Here is a 16835-nt window from a genome sequence, read left to right as displayed (position 1 = left end):
ATCTTGATGATTCTTGAATGTAACTTACCTACTAATTTCTCAGTACAAGAGGACGCCAAGGGCACTTTCCTGAGCATCATGTGACACCACAAGCACCCTCCTCAGTAGCATGGGACATCAAGAGGGCACTCCTCAACATTATGGGATACCAATAGCACCCTCTTCAATATTATTGGGCACACAGACTACATTCCTTGGGTTCATGGGATGACAAAAGCACTATTATCAGTAGTGCGGGATGCTCTGAACACCCATCTCAATATCATAGGATGCCAGAAATAACATGCTCAGTATCATGGTATACCCATGATGCCTCCCTGCCCGAGTGTCATAGGCAGCCCAGAACATCCTGCGCGTTATCATTGAATGCCCAGAGCACCCTTTCCAGTATCACTTAATGCCAGTACTACTCATTTCCATATAAGGGCTACTCAAGGCAGTGCCAAAAGGCTCTTGAGAACGCTCTCCACAGTTTAGTGCGATTCAAAGAGCACACTCCTCATTGTAAGGAATGCCTTTTCATTTTCAGTTTCCACTGCATGTTCCTTAGTATAGTGGGATCCCTATTGTGTACTTCTCGCTATCATGCACTGCCCAGCATGCTCTCTATTTAATGGGGGATGCCAAATTTTGTGTCATGATTTACTCTCGCAAGAGAAGCATTTAAGCCCAGGAGCCCTCACCACTCTGGGTTGGGAACCTTGTCACGGATATCCACCAACCCCTATGCTATCTACTACGGAACCTCGTGGCTGTCGAGGGGTTCCCCAAATAACCATCTTTTTGGCAGCTGCACAAGGTATTTTTACATGTATTTTGCAGCATTCAAGGAAGGAATTGTGCAATGCCTTAGAAGTGCCCATGTCGGGGTACTGTGTGGAACAGCGGCATCTGCCATACTATTGGCACAAGATAGACCAATCCGTTTCCTCCTTTCAGTGACTGCACCCAATGGGAATCGATCTACCAGTTGAAAAGTACCGACGTGAATGTGCTGTTGATTTTGTTTTAAAGCGAGCAGAAGAAGGCAGAACGCCGAAACGCGTCCTCGCTAAATAAAGAACTGGTGCCCCACGAGTGCTGCATGTTTTCTTTTGAAGGCAGGAACTTGTATTTTAAAAATGGACCCACTTCCATTTTGGTATGCACCCGTCACAAGAGTGCATTAAGCGCCGAAGTGGACCTTGGAGCAGTAGTATTGTAAGGCGCTATGCACCACCATGAGGAACTGTGAAGGTAACGTCGACATGGTCGTCAGTCATACAAACTGATGGGGTCACGGATATCCACCGACCCCTATGCTATCTACTACGGAACCTCGTGGCTGACGAGGGGTTCCCCAAATAACCATCTTTTTGGCAGCTGCACGTGTATTTTTACATGTATTTTGCAGCATTCAAGGGAGGAATTGTGCAATGCCTTAGAAGTGCACATGTCGGGGTACTGTGTGGAACAGCGGCACCTGCCAAACTATTGGCACAAGCTAGACCAATCCGTTTCCTCCTTTCAGTGACTGCACCTGGTGGGAATCGTTCTACCAGTTGAAAAGTACTGACGTGAATGTGCTGTTGATTTTGTTTTAAAGCGAGCAGAAGAAGGCAGAACGCCGAAACGCGTCCTTGCTCAATAAAGAACTGGTGCCCCACGAGTGCTGCATGTTTTCTTTTGAAGGCAGGAGCTTGCATTTTAAAAATGGACCCACTTCCATTTTGGTATGCACCCGTCACAAGAGTGCATTAAGCGCCGAAGTGGACCTTGGAGCAGTAGTATTGTAAGGTGCTATGCACCACCATGAGGAACTGTGAAGGTAACGTCGATATGGTCATCAGTCATACCGACTGATGGGGTCACGGATATCCACCGACACCTATGCTATCTACTACGGAACCTCGTGGCTGGCGAGGGGTTCCCCAAATAACCATCTTTTTGGCAGCTGCACAAGGTATGTTTACATGTATTTTGCAGCATTCAAGGGAGGAATTGTGCAATGCCTTCGAAGTGCCCATGTCGGGGTACTGTGTGGAACAGCGGCATCTGCCATACAATTGGCACAAACTAGACCAATCCGTTTCCTCCTTTCAGTGACTGCACCCATTGGGAATCGATCTACCAGTTGGAAAGTACGGACGTGAATGTGCTGTTGAGTTTGTTTTAAAGCGAGCAGAAGAAGGCAGAACGCCGAAACGCGTCATCGCTAAATAAAGAACTGGTGCACCACGAGTGCTGCATGTTTTCTTTTGAAGGCAGGAGCTTGTATAGATAGATATGTATATGTATCGGTTGAGGAGACCAAAGTTTACAGGGACATTATAGTGAGGTTGACGGTCTACATACACAAAACCCTAGAAATTCAGCAGTTATAGTTCTACTTATATTACGACACTATGACTCGTTGTTGCCTAAAGTTACTTAATGGCACGAGTCATTGTTTTTTCAGATAAGTATAACTATAACTGCTGAATTTCTATGGTTTTGTGTGGGTAAAACGTCAACCCAACTATAACGTCATTGTAACCATTGTTTTTTTCAATGAATTTCTATGTTTTTTTTATTCTGAAAAGTAATATACAATTACTATACGTTAATAGAGCCACACATGGCCAAGCCCTGCAGCCAACTCCCCCATGCACCTAACTCCATGCCGCGCACTGCCGTAGGCAGTGTACAGCTGGGTTTGGTGTGTGAGTGCGTGTATTTTTTTTTCCCTTTGGTTTTGGATCCAAGGATCTATCCTGCGGATTTGAGAATCTATCGTATGGATTCACGGATCCATCCAGCGGACTCCAGGATCTGTGGAGTTACCAGCAGGATCCCCGTCTCTAGATATCTATATCTTTAAACCTCTAATATCTGTGAAACTACTGAATGGATTTACACCAAATCACAAAAAACACTCTTTCTGGACCAAAAGCTAGCTTTCTGCCAAAGTAGTTGTAATTCCGTATAGCGGTTCGCGCTTTTGTCGTGTTCAAAAAATAAAAAATACACATAGGCATAACATTGGGAAAAGCATTTTGGGACCCCACCCCCCTTTTTCTCAGCCCCCCCCCACCTTTGAGGAATCACCCAGAAATGTTCAACACAGCAACTGAACCGACTAAAGCATACATTTTGAAACGTTCATTAAGATTCGGCAAGCAGCACCAAAGTCATTGGCAAAACATAAAATGTTCCTCCTACGGAACCTTTGGTCCTAACTATAACTACCTATTGGCTATCGGCAGTAGGTAACATATATATGTATGTATATATGTCAAAACAATATCCGTCCAGGCATAGAGTGCCGCATAAATTATGCAAAAAAGAAGCAGAGACCTCTGGGTAGTTAGCCAAGTTTAGGTGGAGAGGAGCTCCTATGTAGAATTATTTGATAGAAAAGCAGATATTTGAGGTGAGCAAATTCAGAGTGGCACTGGTGTTGTAGTGTGCTCTACATAGGTGCATCCCTTCACCTAAACTTAGGAACTACACAGAGTTCTCTGCCTCTTTTTTTCATATATTTATATATATATATATTACCTACTGGCGGTCGCCAGTAGGTATATATAGTTAGGAATTTTTCTCCATGGGTTTTTTGAAAATTCTATGTCTAATAACTTTGGCGTTTGTGGACGGAATTGGCTGAAATTTTCAGGAAAATGGCACATTTTGTTTCTGAGCAGCCCCTGAAAATTGGGGGGGGGTTCGTCCAGGGGGGGTCGAGAAAAAAGGGGGGTCCCAAAACGTGTTTTTAACATTGAGTTTTCCATAGGGCGGTTGGCCTCACTTTTAGCCCGAACGGCTGAATGGATTTGCACGAAACTTGGCAAAATTGTAGGGACTGGTAGCCCGATGTGCCTTTTGTAGGTCTCAATATATGTGCTCCAGTGGATTTTGAGAAATTAACGTTTAAAAAAAGATATATATCTGTAACAGCGGACCGGGCAGCGCTCCAGTTCGCGTACTTTTCGCGCAACGGAGCTTTGTGAAGCGAAGCTGATTGGTTCTCCGGCATCTGTCAACATTCCAAACAGTCCGTAGCGGCCGCCATCTTGTCTCTCGGTAGGATCGAGAGACAAGAGGAGGCGAAAGGGAAGGGGCAAATGACGATAAGGGGGCATAGTAGATCCTCCCTGACCTCTTAGGTTTGATGTACCATTTTGCCAAGTTTGGTGTAATTCCGTTCAGCCATTCAGGCTGTAGACGTATCTAAATGTCAATAATCGAACGGCTGAATGGATTTGCACGAAACTTGGCAAAATATTAGGGACTGGTAGCCCGATGTGCCTTTGCTAGGTCTCAATATATGTGCTCCAGTGGATTTTGAGAAATTAACGTTCAAAAAAAGATATATATCTGTAACAGCGCTCCGCTTCGCGTAGTTTTCGCGTTACGGAGCTTTGCGAAGCTGATTGGTTCTCCGGCGTCTGTCAACATTCCAAACAGTCCGTAGCGGCCGCCATCTTGTCTCTCGGTAGGATCGAGAGACAAGAGGAGGCCAAAGCGAAGGGGGAAATGACCATAAGGGGGCATAGTAGATCCTTCCTGACCTCTTAGGTTTGATGTACCATTTTGCCAAGTTTGGTGTAATTCCGTTCAGCCATTCAGGCTGTAGACGTATGTAAATGTCCTATGGAAAATTGCATGGGGAAAACACATTTGAAAGTGTTGAAATTTAGAACCAATTAAAATGTTACTTTGGTTTTGTATTTGTGTGTGATGAAAGTTAATTGGTTATGTATATATGTCAAATGAGAGGAAACCACAGCCATTTTGTGATACTACTGTCTGAGGTACATTTGTGAGGAATTTTTGGTGGTGAATTTCTGGTGTTTGATTTACACAGTACTAACACTTCTCCTACTTTTAAAAAGGTGAGTTGTTAATTTGTAAGGGGAACTATGTTGTACACTTGAAGATAATTTGAAAAATGTTTTCTGTTATTTATTTGCAGTCCTTCTGTTATACTAAATACTTGATAAAGTTAGTTTTATATTATGTATTACTAAAAACGATAAATGAAAGTGATTATTTTTTTCTGCAATTTACAGCAAGCAATTTCAAAATAAAATGGCTCACAATGAAGAGACCGTGGCAATTTCTTTTGAATTGTCCACTACATTGATTGAAATTGAGAGCACCAATAATGAAATATTGTCACAAGGAGGAGATGACTTGTATGATTCCATTAGATTGATTGAAATGGACAGCACCAATAATGAAATATTGTCACAAGGAGGAGATGACTTGAATGATTCCACTACATTGATTGAAATTGAGAGCACCAATAATGAAATATTGTCACAAGGAGGAGATGACTTGTATGATTCCATTAGATTGATTGAAATGGACAGCACCAATAATGAAATATTGTCACAAGGAGGAGATGACTTGAATGATTCCACTACATTGATTGAAATTGAGAGCACCAATAATGAAATATTGTCACGAGGAGATGACTTGAATGATTCCACTACATTGATTGAAATTGACAGCACCAATAATGAAATATTGTCACAAGGAGGAGATGACTTGAATGATTCCACTACATTGATTGAAATTGACAGCACCAATAATGAAATATTGTCACAAGGAGGAGATGACTTGAATGATTTTTTTGATCAATCTGTTGATGGCGAATTTATCGAATGTTTGGAGACCATAGAGTTACAAGAATCATCATTGCAGACTTTTCATGAGGAAATTGCTGATGAGGACATGTTACTAGTTCTTTCAAATTTAGAAAATTCTGAAGAATAAATTTATATTTAGAAATCAAAAATTGTTTGAGACATTATTCATTTTTATTTTTAATTTATGAGGTTGTAGCGAAGTGATTGTAGTATAAAATGAGACTTATAGTATAGAGTGCAACATTTTTATGTTACATGGTAAGTTTACTCATATTTACTTCCCTTCTGCCACTATATTATCTCCAATGTGTATTTGACATCTCTTCTTCATCTCCGGCCTCCTTTCTCTCACTGTGTGTCTCCGATGCATCTTATCGCTGCTATTTTGTGTAATTACAGAAGAGAGTAAAATAAAATAGTTCGGAACGTGAAAAGGGGGCAAAGTAGAGTACCCCTCACCCCCTAGGCCTTTTCAGGCGGTCCCAAAAGGATCAGTTTCTGCTTTCCTGAGAGATTATGGTATGAGTTCCATATACCACAATAATTTGCATTACAACATGCAAGATATCTATCTCCTATTACCAACTTTTGGAGATATTCGCGCTAAGCGCGAATATCTCCAAAAAGTAACACCTGCCCTGAGCAGTTCTTAGCCATGTTATCCAATGGGAGGTGGATAACATGGCTAAGAGCATTAGCTCGGTAATGCATGAATATCGCTGACTTTTTAGCGATATTCATGCATTGCGGCCGTTTATTATCGCATTTGCGATAAACCTTGATAATAGCAAGGTTTATCTTCGATAATTTCTGACGATGCTTAGCGGTAAAAAATTCGTTGGTAAGCATCGTTAGCGATAAATATCGCTTAACTTTGGTAATATGCACCAACGTCTGTTAACGTTCGATTCGAAGGAAATGAGGAAGTGTTGAAAAACATTGTTTGCGCCATCTTGCCTTTTTTGAAATGCCACACTTTTGTCGTGCACGGCAGCCATTTTAGATGCCTTGACCAGACCCACTCTCTGCACGCTGTCGATTCGTAGCATGGCTCCCCACCCTCGCAAGCATCTTCCCCAGGCACTGGTCACCCCCGCTCTCTGTCTTATGCATGGGCAATAAACCTCCCCCCATCTGCGCTGCTCTTCCCTGAGAATCACACTCTGTGCCCGCCCGACACCTCCCTTTCGCCCTATTCACTACCGCACCCTCTGACACTCCTCTTCCTCTGTGTCCGATTGTCCAGGCTATCAGCTAGCCCTGCAGATGTAGTTTATGGCTCCAGCTGTAAAGAATCACCCCTCTTCAAAGGAGTTATAGTAGATCAAGGCCCACACCCGATGAGATCCGTCACACCACACGTGTTCCTACTATCTGAAAACCATCCTGTATTGTGATTGGGGAGGGGACCGAGCCTGAAGCGGAAGATTCCAGGAATGACTCTTTGTACATCAAAGTTTTTACAATTATGTGTCACATTAAAAATATATAGCACTCCAACAAAGTAGTAGGAATATAAAACTTTAATAACATATAAATATATACAACAAAACAAAAACAGTAAAAACATTTAAACAACGAAGAGACCGTGGCAATTTCTTTTGAATTCCTGATGAGGACATGTTACTAGTTCTTTCAAATTATGAAAATTCAGAAGATGTTGCCTGGGGGTGGGTCGTCAGTAGCAGTCTGTTGTGCGAATAGTTCCAAGGCAGCAGAACGCGCTGAAATCTAGATGGCACGAAAGTGATGTCTAGTAAGTTGCCGCCCAGCAAATAACGGCGTGGGGCGCCGCGGGGGTGAGTGAGTCCAGTAGGCACCACAGCTATTCTTACCAGCATTGCAGAATTACTGCTGGGGACAATGCCTGTGCTGTAGCAGGGTCACAGCAGAAACAAAAAGGATTCTGTTGAAGATGTTGTTGGTTTTCAATTTGAAAACAGTTCTGGTGTCAACTGCTATGCTAATGTAGTGGTTAATGTTTTGTTTTCTCTAGAAAATGTAAAAGAGGGGGAGGCAGTCCAAAGTTCCGTTAAAAGGGCAAAGGAAAGGATCGGTGGTTTGAACTATCAGTCAAAAAGGGGAGGGGGTGCAACAATTTTTCCTACCGGGTCACACTGTGCTTTCACCGGAACTGAGGTCTGCAGGATTCTAGTAATTCAAAGTGAGGCTGGCGCCAGCATGGGAGCGCCGACGTCCCGCGGATACAGTTTCGTCACTCCACGGGCGATCATGGCAGTCATTCCCCATCGGGGGTCGGAGACTCCCGCGGCTCCTCTAGAATCTTCAAGGTCGTGGAGGACTACGGTGGTGGAGTCAACCAGTGACCGGGCCATTTCTTTATGCTGGGCCCGCTCTTGCCAGGTCGACCGCCATTTTGAGAGTTCGGTAGCTACTGGCGATCGCGGGGTCAAATGAGCGGACGGGCTCCACCCTGCCGGGCGAGACGTTGCAGCATGGCCACAGTGGAAGAACCCTTTTCCGGGCGCCTGGAGCGCTGAGGGTGCAGCTGGGAAGCCTCCACCTGGGGAGGCGGGAGAGGCCTGTTCGCACCGTCTCTCCCTCCCAGTGCACCCCACGGCGTCTCGCTTGAGATTTGTTATGGCCGGACCAGGCGATGAGGACGAGGGGGGGGGGGGGTCGGAGGCATGTGCAAGACATCCCCCCCCAGTGTTGTCGCAGCCATTATTCAAGAAAGAAGAAGTGTCCCGTCCGTCTTCGGGCCGGGCTTCCGGTGGATGTCGGCCGGACGCCCCTGGCTCTGGCCCCATGAACGGGTTCCTTGGTTTATCGGCTGCAGCCGGATCCCGTCGGCCTCGGCCCCCCGACCGTTGGTGGCCGGACCGGAAGAGCATGTGGCGGGACTACCTGAAACTGTCAAGGGCCACCGCGGCCGGACTGGGAGAGAGAGGGGAGGGTCGAGGAGATATTCCCCCCCCTGCAACTCTTCAGCGTTGTAAAGGCAATCCCCTGGCCGGGTCCCGCTGGCCTCGGCCTCTCCTCCGGCTACACCCTACGTTAGGATCTCCTGGCCGAGGCGTGGCAGCAGGACCCGCCTTATATGGGCTGCTCCCGGCTGGGCGTAGCCGCAACCCTGCCCCACCTTGGAAGTTTCCAGAGTGGGGGCGGATGTTCTACTGACTTGCATTTTCCCTAGTCTATCGATTTTTTTGGCGTGGCAGGCGGTGGGACAGCGAGGGGTGATTTGGTTTCTCTTACTGTTTTTCTGGTCTCTCACCACTGGCATATTTTAACGTTTTCTTGTTTCTAGGACATTAATAGGTTTTATCATTACGTTATGTTATCGTTTCTTTGTTCGTTGTTTAATAAAAGTTCATGTTCATCAGTGGCCTACTGATTTTCGTTTTCCTATTCTTTTCTTTCCAGGTTGTTTCATGCTAAAGTTTCTGTTAACAGGATACAGTGATCACTTCGTTATTATTGCATATGTCCTTTTCACTAGGGGTGCTCTCTGGTCGGGCCAGATGACGTATCTCTAGTAAATGGTCCGGGTGAAACAGGTGCATCAATCAGTGGGGAGTAGATAGGCATGACAGATTACAACGGGGGAGAAAGGTCCGCATTACGTACCCTTTCACTATTTGCAAAGATTTTCCTACGTATATTTGCAAACAGGGAATACCTCCAAAAAGAACCAATTCCCAAACAGTCAATGTTTGGGGAAACAATCAATCAATGAGGAACGAAATAGGCACAACGTGTTAAAGGTTTGCGTTACCTACCCTTCACTATCTGCAAAGGGAGAGAGAATATTCCTATTCTTCCTCGTTTGCAGGCAGAGAAGATTCTTAAGAGAACCAACTTCGAACAATTCAATGCTCGATTCAAACAATCAACAAGGGGTACTGTGAACACAAATGAACGCCGCTTATGTACATACACATTGGTATTATCAACAGGTTGTTCCTAATGTTTCTATTTTAGGGAGGTCAAAAAGAGATCCCATTAGTGGCCTACTGATTTTGCTCGATTCCTTTTGTTTTTTTACACGATTTTTCGCTATCTGTAAAGACTAAACAGAGTATTGCGACTCTGTGCTTGTTTGTAAATAGAGATTTAACCAAAGAGAACAATCAATCAAATGGAGAGAGAAGCAGGCACGACGGATTACAACGGGGGCAAAGGCCTGCGTTAACTACCCTTCACTATCTGCAAAGAGAGAGTACTCCTAATAGAAATGAGGGGTGGGGGGCAGCATTCAAAGCAGATCAGTGTGCATAAACACAAAAATGTTTTTACTTACCACGTACTTGACATTCGACAGCTTATGATATTTGCTATTAAAAAACCATTGAAATTCACTGAAAAAACCATAGGTTATAGACCATATATAGTTAGGAATTAGCATTTAAAAAAACCTTATTTTACTCACACAAAACCATTGAAATTCCATATATAGTTAGTTGCACTAACTATATATCGCGCACCCGCAATCCACTGCTGATCATGTCACATATTACATCATTCATGACATGGTCAGTGACATCACTGATGACATCACTGATGACATCTCAAATGACATCACTGATGACATCACTGATGACATCTCATTTGACATCATTCTTGTGCTAATACGATAAACCTCTTCAGACTCTAATATAACCTTAGATACACTCAGTGTATACAGACACTCACACACTGCCACTCATCCATGGAGTTACTCACACACCCAGTCAGTCATGCAAAGAAACAATCTCACCTTCATTTCTTCAACTATACAGTTAAACACACCTTACTTATTGAAACATATACTAACACATATTTACTCTCTTATACAATCCCTGATACAAGTTCACAATGATCGATACAACCACTCACTCATTCAGTGGCTCTCATGCACAGTTATTTATATATGCCAACTCTCACATGTACTGTGTTTTACATATGTACTTACTATGACATGTAGCATTGAGATATCCATTCACTCATCAATACACTCATGCACACAGTCAACTGCCCATGTAGCTGTTTCCACATGCACTCTTGAACTCATACCCCTAGTGAATAAACTGCTCACACATCTATGCATAGAGTCACACACCTTCCAGCCACCCCCACACAAACTCAATCTCCCATAGAAATACTTGGGCAACCAATTAATAACACATATAGCCTCTCGTATAGCTAATGATCAACACATGCAGCAGTTTACATCACAACAGACATAATGATGCACAAATTAAGACAGTTTAGTCACTAACCCATGCATTCAGTGAGACACATTTAATCACTCACTCATACAGTCAGTCACGCACCTACTAAATCCTTCATCCAGACACTTATACATCCACTCATTCTTCAATATGTAAGACATATTTTAACTTTACAGAAACATACAGTCACTGGATGTTGTCATCAGTGATGTCATCAGTGATGTCATTTGAGATGTCATCAGTGATGTCATCAGTGATGTCACTGACCATGTCATGAATGATGTAATATGTGACATGATCAGCAGTGGATTGCGGGTGCGCGATATATAGTTAGTGCAACTAACTATATATGGAATTTCAATGGTTTTGTGTGAGTAAAATAAGGTTTTTTAAATGCTAATTCCTAACTATATATGGTCTATAACCTATGGTTTTTTCAGTGAATATATATATATATATATATATATATATATATATATATATATATATATATATATAGATATATATATATATTCCAGCAACCTCTCCGGGGAGAGAACGAGTCGCACACACATCGCGGTAAGTTCAAGCTTTTAATAACAATAAGGAGCTCCGTTTTCCTAATGCATTTCGACCATAACCTTTGGTCTTCTTCAGAGGAGGAGCCAGGCATGCATCATGGGGCCGCGATCCAACTTACAGGGCCAAGTCATTGCTCATTTTAATGTGTGTGAACCCTCCAGTGGGCGTTACTGCAATGTCGAGCATCCTGGTACCTGTAGTCATCCCACAGCCTTTCAGTGATTACCCTTCAGTGGGCGATGCTAAATTGGTTCTGCCACATTCTTATGTTGCGCGATTCCCTCACAAACCTTTTTTGTGTTTGTTTGGAGCCAGAACCAGGTATCAGTCCATGGCGGCTGCCGCTGCCCTGATGCCTTGCAGCGAAATTGCTTGCCTAGTCTGTTTCAGGCAGTTAAGGCGCTCTTTGTCTGGCGGTGCGTTGTTCCACGGCTAGACCAGGCCGTCATTTATTCCAGCAACCTCTCCGGGGAGAGAACGAGTCACACACACATCGCGGTAAGTTCAAGCTTTTAATAACAATAAGGAGCTCCGTTTTCCTAATGCATTTCGACCATAACCTTTGGTCTTCTTCAGAGGAGGAGCCAGGCATGCATCATGGGGCCGCGATCCAACTTACAGGGCCAAGTCATTGCTCATTTTAATGTCTGTGAACCCTCCAGTGGGCGTTACTGCAATGTCGAGCATCCTGGTACCTGTAGTCATCCCACAGCCTTTCAGTGATTACCCTTCAGTGGGCGATGCTAAATTGGTTCTGCCACATTCTTATGTTGCGCGATTCCCTCACAAACCTTTTTTGTGTTTGTTTGGAGCCAGAACCAGGGATCAGTCCATGGCGGCTGCCGCTGCCCTGATGCCTTGCAGCGAAATTGCTTGCTTAGTCTGTCTCGGGCAGTTATGGCGCTCTTTGTCTGGCGGTGCGTTGTTCCATGGCTAGACCAGGCCGTCATTTATTCCAGCAACCTCTCCGGGGAGAGAACGAGTCGCACACACATCGCGGTAAGTTCAAGCTTTTAATAACAATAAGGAGCTCCGTTTTCCTAATGCATTTCGACCATAACCTTTGGTCTTCTTCAGAGGAGGAGCCAGGCATGCATCATGGGGCCGCGATCCAACTTACAGGGCCAAGTCATTGCTCATTTTAATGTCTGTGAACCCTCCAGTGGGCGTTACTGCAATGTCGAGCATCCTGGTACCTGTAGTCATCCCACAGCCTCTCAGTGATTACCCTTCAGTGGGCGATGCTAAATTGTTTCTGCCACATTCTTATGTTGCGCGATACCCTCACAAACCTTTTTCGTGTTTGTTTGGAGCCAGAACCAGGGATCAGTCCATGGCGGCTGCCCCTGCCCTGATCCCTTGCGGCGAAATTGCTTGCTTAGTCTGTTTCAGGCAGTTAAGGCGCTCTTTGTCTGGCGGTGCGTTGTTCCACGGCTAGACCAGGCCATCATTTATTCCAGCAACCTCTCCAGGGAGAGAACGAGTCGCACACACATCGCGGTAAGTTCAAGCTTTTAATAACAATAAGGAGCTCCGTTTTCCTAATGCATTTCGACCATAACCTTTGGTCTTCTTCAGAGGAGGAGCCAGGCATGCATCATGGGGCCGCGATCCAACTTACAGGGCCAAGTCATTGCTCATTTTAATGTCTGTGAACCCTTCAGCGGGCGTTACTGCAATGTCGAGCATCCTGGTACCTGTAGTCATCCCACAGCCTCTCAGTGATTACCCTTCAGTGGGCGATGCTAAATTGTTTCTAAAACATTCTTATGTTGCGTGATTCCCTCATAAACCTTTTTCGTGTTTGTTTGGAGCCAGAACCAGGGATCAGTCCATGGCGGCTGCCGCTGCCCTGATGCCTTGCAGCGAAATTGCTTGCTTGGTCTGTTTCGGGCAGTTAAGGCGCTCTTTGTATGGCGGTGCGTTGTTCCACAGCTAGACCAGGCCGTCATTTATTCCAGCAACCTCTCCGGGGAGAGAACGAGTCGCACACACATCGCGGTAAGTTCAAGCTTTTAATAACAATAAGGAGCTCCGTTTTCCTAATGCATTTCGACCATAACCTTTGGTCTTCTTCAGAGGAGGAGCCAGGCATGCATCATGGGGCCGCGATCCAACTTACAGGGCCAAGTCATTGCTCATTTTAATGTCTGTGAACCCTCCAGTGGGCGTTACTGCAATGTCGAGAATCCTGGTACCTGTAGTCATCCCACAGCCTCTCAGTGATTACCCTTCAGTGGGCGATGCTAAATTGTTTCTGCCACATTCTTATGTTGTGCAATTCCCTCACAAACCTTTTTCGTGTTTGTTTGGAGCCAGAACCAGAGATCAGTCCATGGCGGCTGCCCCTGCCCTGATGCCTTGCGGCGAAATTGCTTGCTTAGTCTGTTTTAGGCAGTTAAGGCGCTCTTTGTCTGGCGGTGCGTTGTTCCACGGCTAGACCAGGCCATCATTTATTCCAGCAACCTCTCCGGGGAGAGAACGAGTCGCACACACATCGCGGTAAGTTCAAGCTTTTAATAACAATAAGGAGCTCCGTTTTCCTAATGCATTTCGACCATAACCTTTGGTCTTCTTCAGAGGAGCCAGGCATGCATCATGGGGCCGCGATCCAACTTACAGGGCCAAGTCATTGCTCATTTTAATGTCTGTGAACCCTCCAGTGGGCGTTACTGCAATGTCGAGCATCCTGGTACCTGTAGTCATCCCACAGCCTCTCAGTGATTACCCTTCAGTGGGCGATGCTAAATTGTTTCTGCCACATTCTTATGTTGCGCGATTCCCTCACAAACCTTTTTCGTGTTTGTTTGGAGCCAGAACCAGGGATCAGTCCATGGCGGCTGCCCCTGCCCTGATGCCTTGCGGCGAAATTGCTTGCTTAGTCTGTTTCAGGCAGTTAAGGCGCTCTTTGTCTGGCGGTGCGTTGTTCCACGGCTAGACCAGGCCATCATTTATTCCAGCAACCTCTCCGGTGAGAGAACGAGTCGCACACACATCGCGGTAAGTTCAAGCTTTTAATAACAATAAGGAGCTCCGTTTTCCTAATGCATTTCGACCATAACCTTTGGTCTTCTTCAGAGGAGGAGCCAGGCATGCATCATGGGGCCGCAATCCAACTTACAGGGCCAAGTCATTGCTCATTTTAATGTCTGTGAACCCTCCAGTGGGCGTTACTGCAATGTCGAGCATCCTGGTACCTGTAGTCATCCCACAGCCTCTCAGTGATTACCCTTCAGTGGGCGATGCTAAATTGTTTCTAACACATTCTTATGTTGCGCGGTTCCCTCACAAACCTTTTTCGTGTTTGTTTGGAGCCAGAACCAGGGATCAGTCCATGGCGGCTGCCGCTGCCCTGATGCCTTGCAGCAAAATTGCTTGCTTGGTCTGTTTCGGGCAGTTAAGGCGCTCTTTGTATGGCGGTGCGTTGTTCCACGGCTAGACCAGGCCATCATTTATTCCAGCAACCTCTCCGGGGAGAGAACGAGTCGCACACACATCGCGGTAAGTTCAAGCTTTTAATAACAATAAGGAGCACCGTTTTCCTAATGCATTTCGACCATAACCTTTGGTCTTCTTCAGAGGAGGAGCCAGGCATGCATCATGGGGCCGCGATCCAACTTACAGGGCCAAGTCATTGCTCATTTTAATGTCTGTGAACCCTCCAGTGGGCGTTACTGCAATGTTGAGCATCCTGGTACCTGTAGTCATCCCACAGCCTCTCAGTGATTACCCTTCAGTGGGCGATGCTAAATTGTTTTTGCCACATTCTTATGTTGCGCGATTCCCTCACAAACCTTTTTCGTGTTTGTTTGGAGCCAGAACCAGGGATCAGTCCATGGCGGCCGCCCCTGCCCTGATGCCTTGCGGTGAAGTTGCTTAATTAGTCTGTTTCAGGCAGTTAAGGCGCTCTTTGTCTGGCGGTGCGTTGTTCCACGGCTAGACCATGCCATCATTTATTCCAGCAACCTCTCCGGGGAGAGAACGAGTCGCACACACATCGCGGTAAGTTCAAGCTTTTAATAACAATAAGGAGCTCCGTTTTCCTAATGCATTTCGCCCATAACCTTTGGTCTTCTTCAGAGGAGCCAGGCATGCATCATGGGGCCGCGATCCAACTTACAGGGCCAAGTCATTGCTCATTTTAATGTCTGTGAACCCTCCAGTGGGCGTTACTGCAATGTCGAGAATCCTGGTACCTGTAGTCATCCCACAGCCTCTCAGTGATTACCCTTCAGTGGGCGATGCTAAATTGTTTCTGCCACATTCTTATGTTGTGCGATTCCCTCACAAACCTTTTTCGTGTTTCTTTGGAGCCAGAACCAGGGATCAGTCCATGGCGGCTGCCCCTGCCCCGATGCCTTGTGGCGAAATTGCTTGCTTAGTCTGTTTCAGGCAGTTAAGGCGCTCTTTGTCTGGCGGTGCGTTGTTCCACGGCTAGACCAGGCCATCATTTATTCCAGCAACCTCTCCGGGGAGAGAACGAGTCGCACACACATCGCTGTAAGTTCAAGCTTTTAATAACAATAAGGAGCTCCGTTTTCCTAATGCATTTCGACCATAACCTTTGGTCTTCTTCAGAGGAGCCAGGCATGCATCATGGGGCCGCGATCCAACTTACAGGGCCAAGTCATTGCTCATTTTAATGTCTGTGAACCCTCCAGTGGGCGTTACTGCAATGTCGAGCATCCTGGTACCTGTAGTCATCCCACAGCCTCTCAGTGATTACCCTTCAGTGGGCGATGCTAAATTGTTTCTGCCACATTCTTATGTTGCGCGATTCCCTCACAAACCTTTTTCGTGTTTGTTTGGAGCCAGAACCAGGGATCAGTCCATGGCGGCTGCCCCTGCCCTGATGCCTTGCGGCGAAATTGCTTGCTTAGTCTGTTTCAGGCAGTTAAGGCGCTCTTTGTCTGGCGGTGCATTGTTCCACGGCTAGACCAGGCCATCATTTATTCCAGCAACCTCTCCGGTGAGAGAACGAGTCGCACACACATCGCGGTAAGTTCAAGCTTTTAATAACAATAAGGAGCTCCGTTTTCCTAATGCATTTCGACCATAACCTTTGGTCTTCTTCAGAGGAGGAGCCAGGCATGCATCATGGGGCCGCGATCCAACTTACAGGGCCAAGTCATTGCTCATTTTAATGTCTGTGAACCCTCCAGTGGGCGTTACTGCAAAGTCGAGCATCCTGGTACCTGTAGTCATCCCACAGCCTCTCAGTGATTACCCTTCAGTGGGCGATGCTAAATTGTTTCTGCCACATTCTTATGTTGCGCGATTCCTTCACAAACCTTTTTCGTGTTTGTTTGGAGCCAGAACCAGGGATCAGTCCATGGCGGCTGCCGCTGCCCTGATGCCTTGCAGCGAAATTGCTTGCTTAGTCTGTTTCGGGCAGTTAAGGCGCTCTTTGTCTGGCGGTGCATTGTTCCACGGCTAGACCAGGCCGTCATTTATTCCAGCAACCTCTCCGGGGAGAGAACGAGTTGCA

General features: G+C 45.7%; 1 protein-coding gene across 1 annotated transcript in view; it reads left to right on the top strand.

Annotated features, from left to right (window-relative positions):
• The window catches only part of COMTD1 (catechol-O-methyltransferase domain containing 1), a 102361-nt gene that overhangs the window by 48365 nt on the left and 37161 nt on the right, over positions 1-16835 (top strand). The gene's annotated exons all lie outside the window — the stretch shown is intronic.

The sequence above is a fragment of the Lissotriton helveticus genome, chromosome 5_1, assembly GCF_964261635.1.
Source record: "Lissotriton helveticus chromosome 5_1, aLisHel1.1, whole genome shotgun sequence".
Classification (NCBI taxonomy): Eukaryota; Metazoa; Chordata; class Amphibia; order Caudata; family Salamandridae; genus Lissotriton; species Lissotriton helveticus.
Note: the sequence above shows the minus strand (reverse complement) of the source record. Positions and strands in the feature narration are given on the sequence as shown.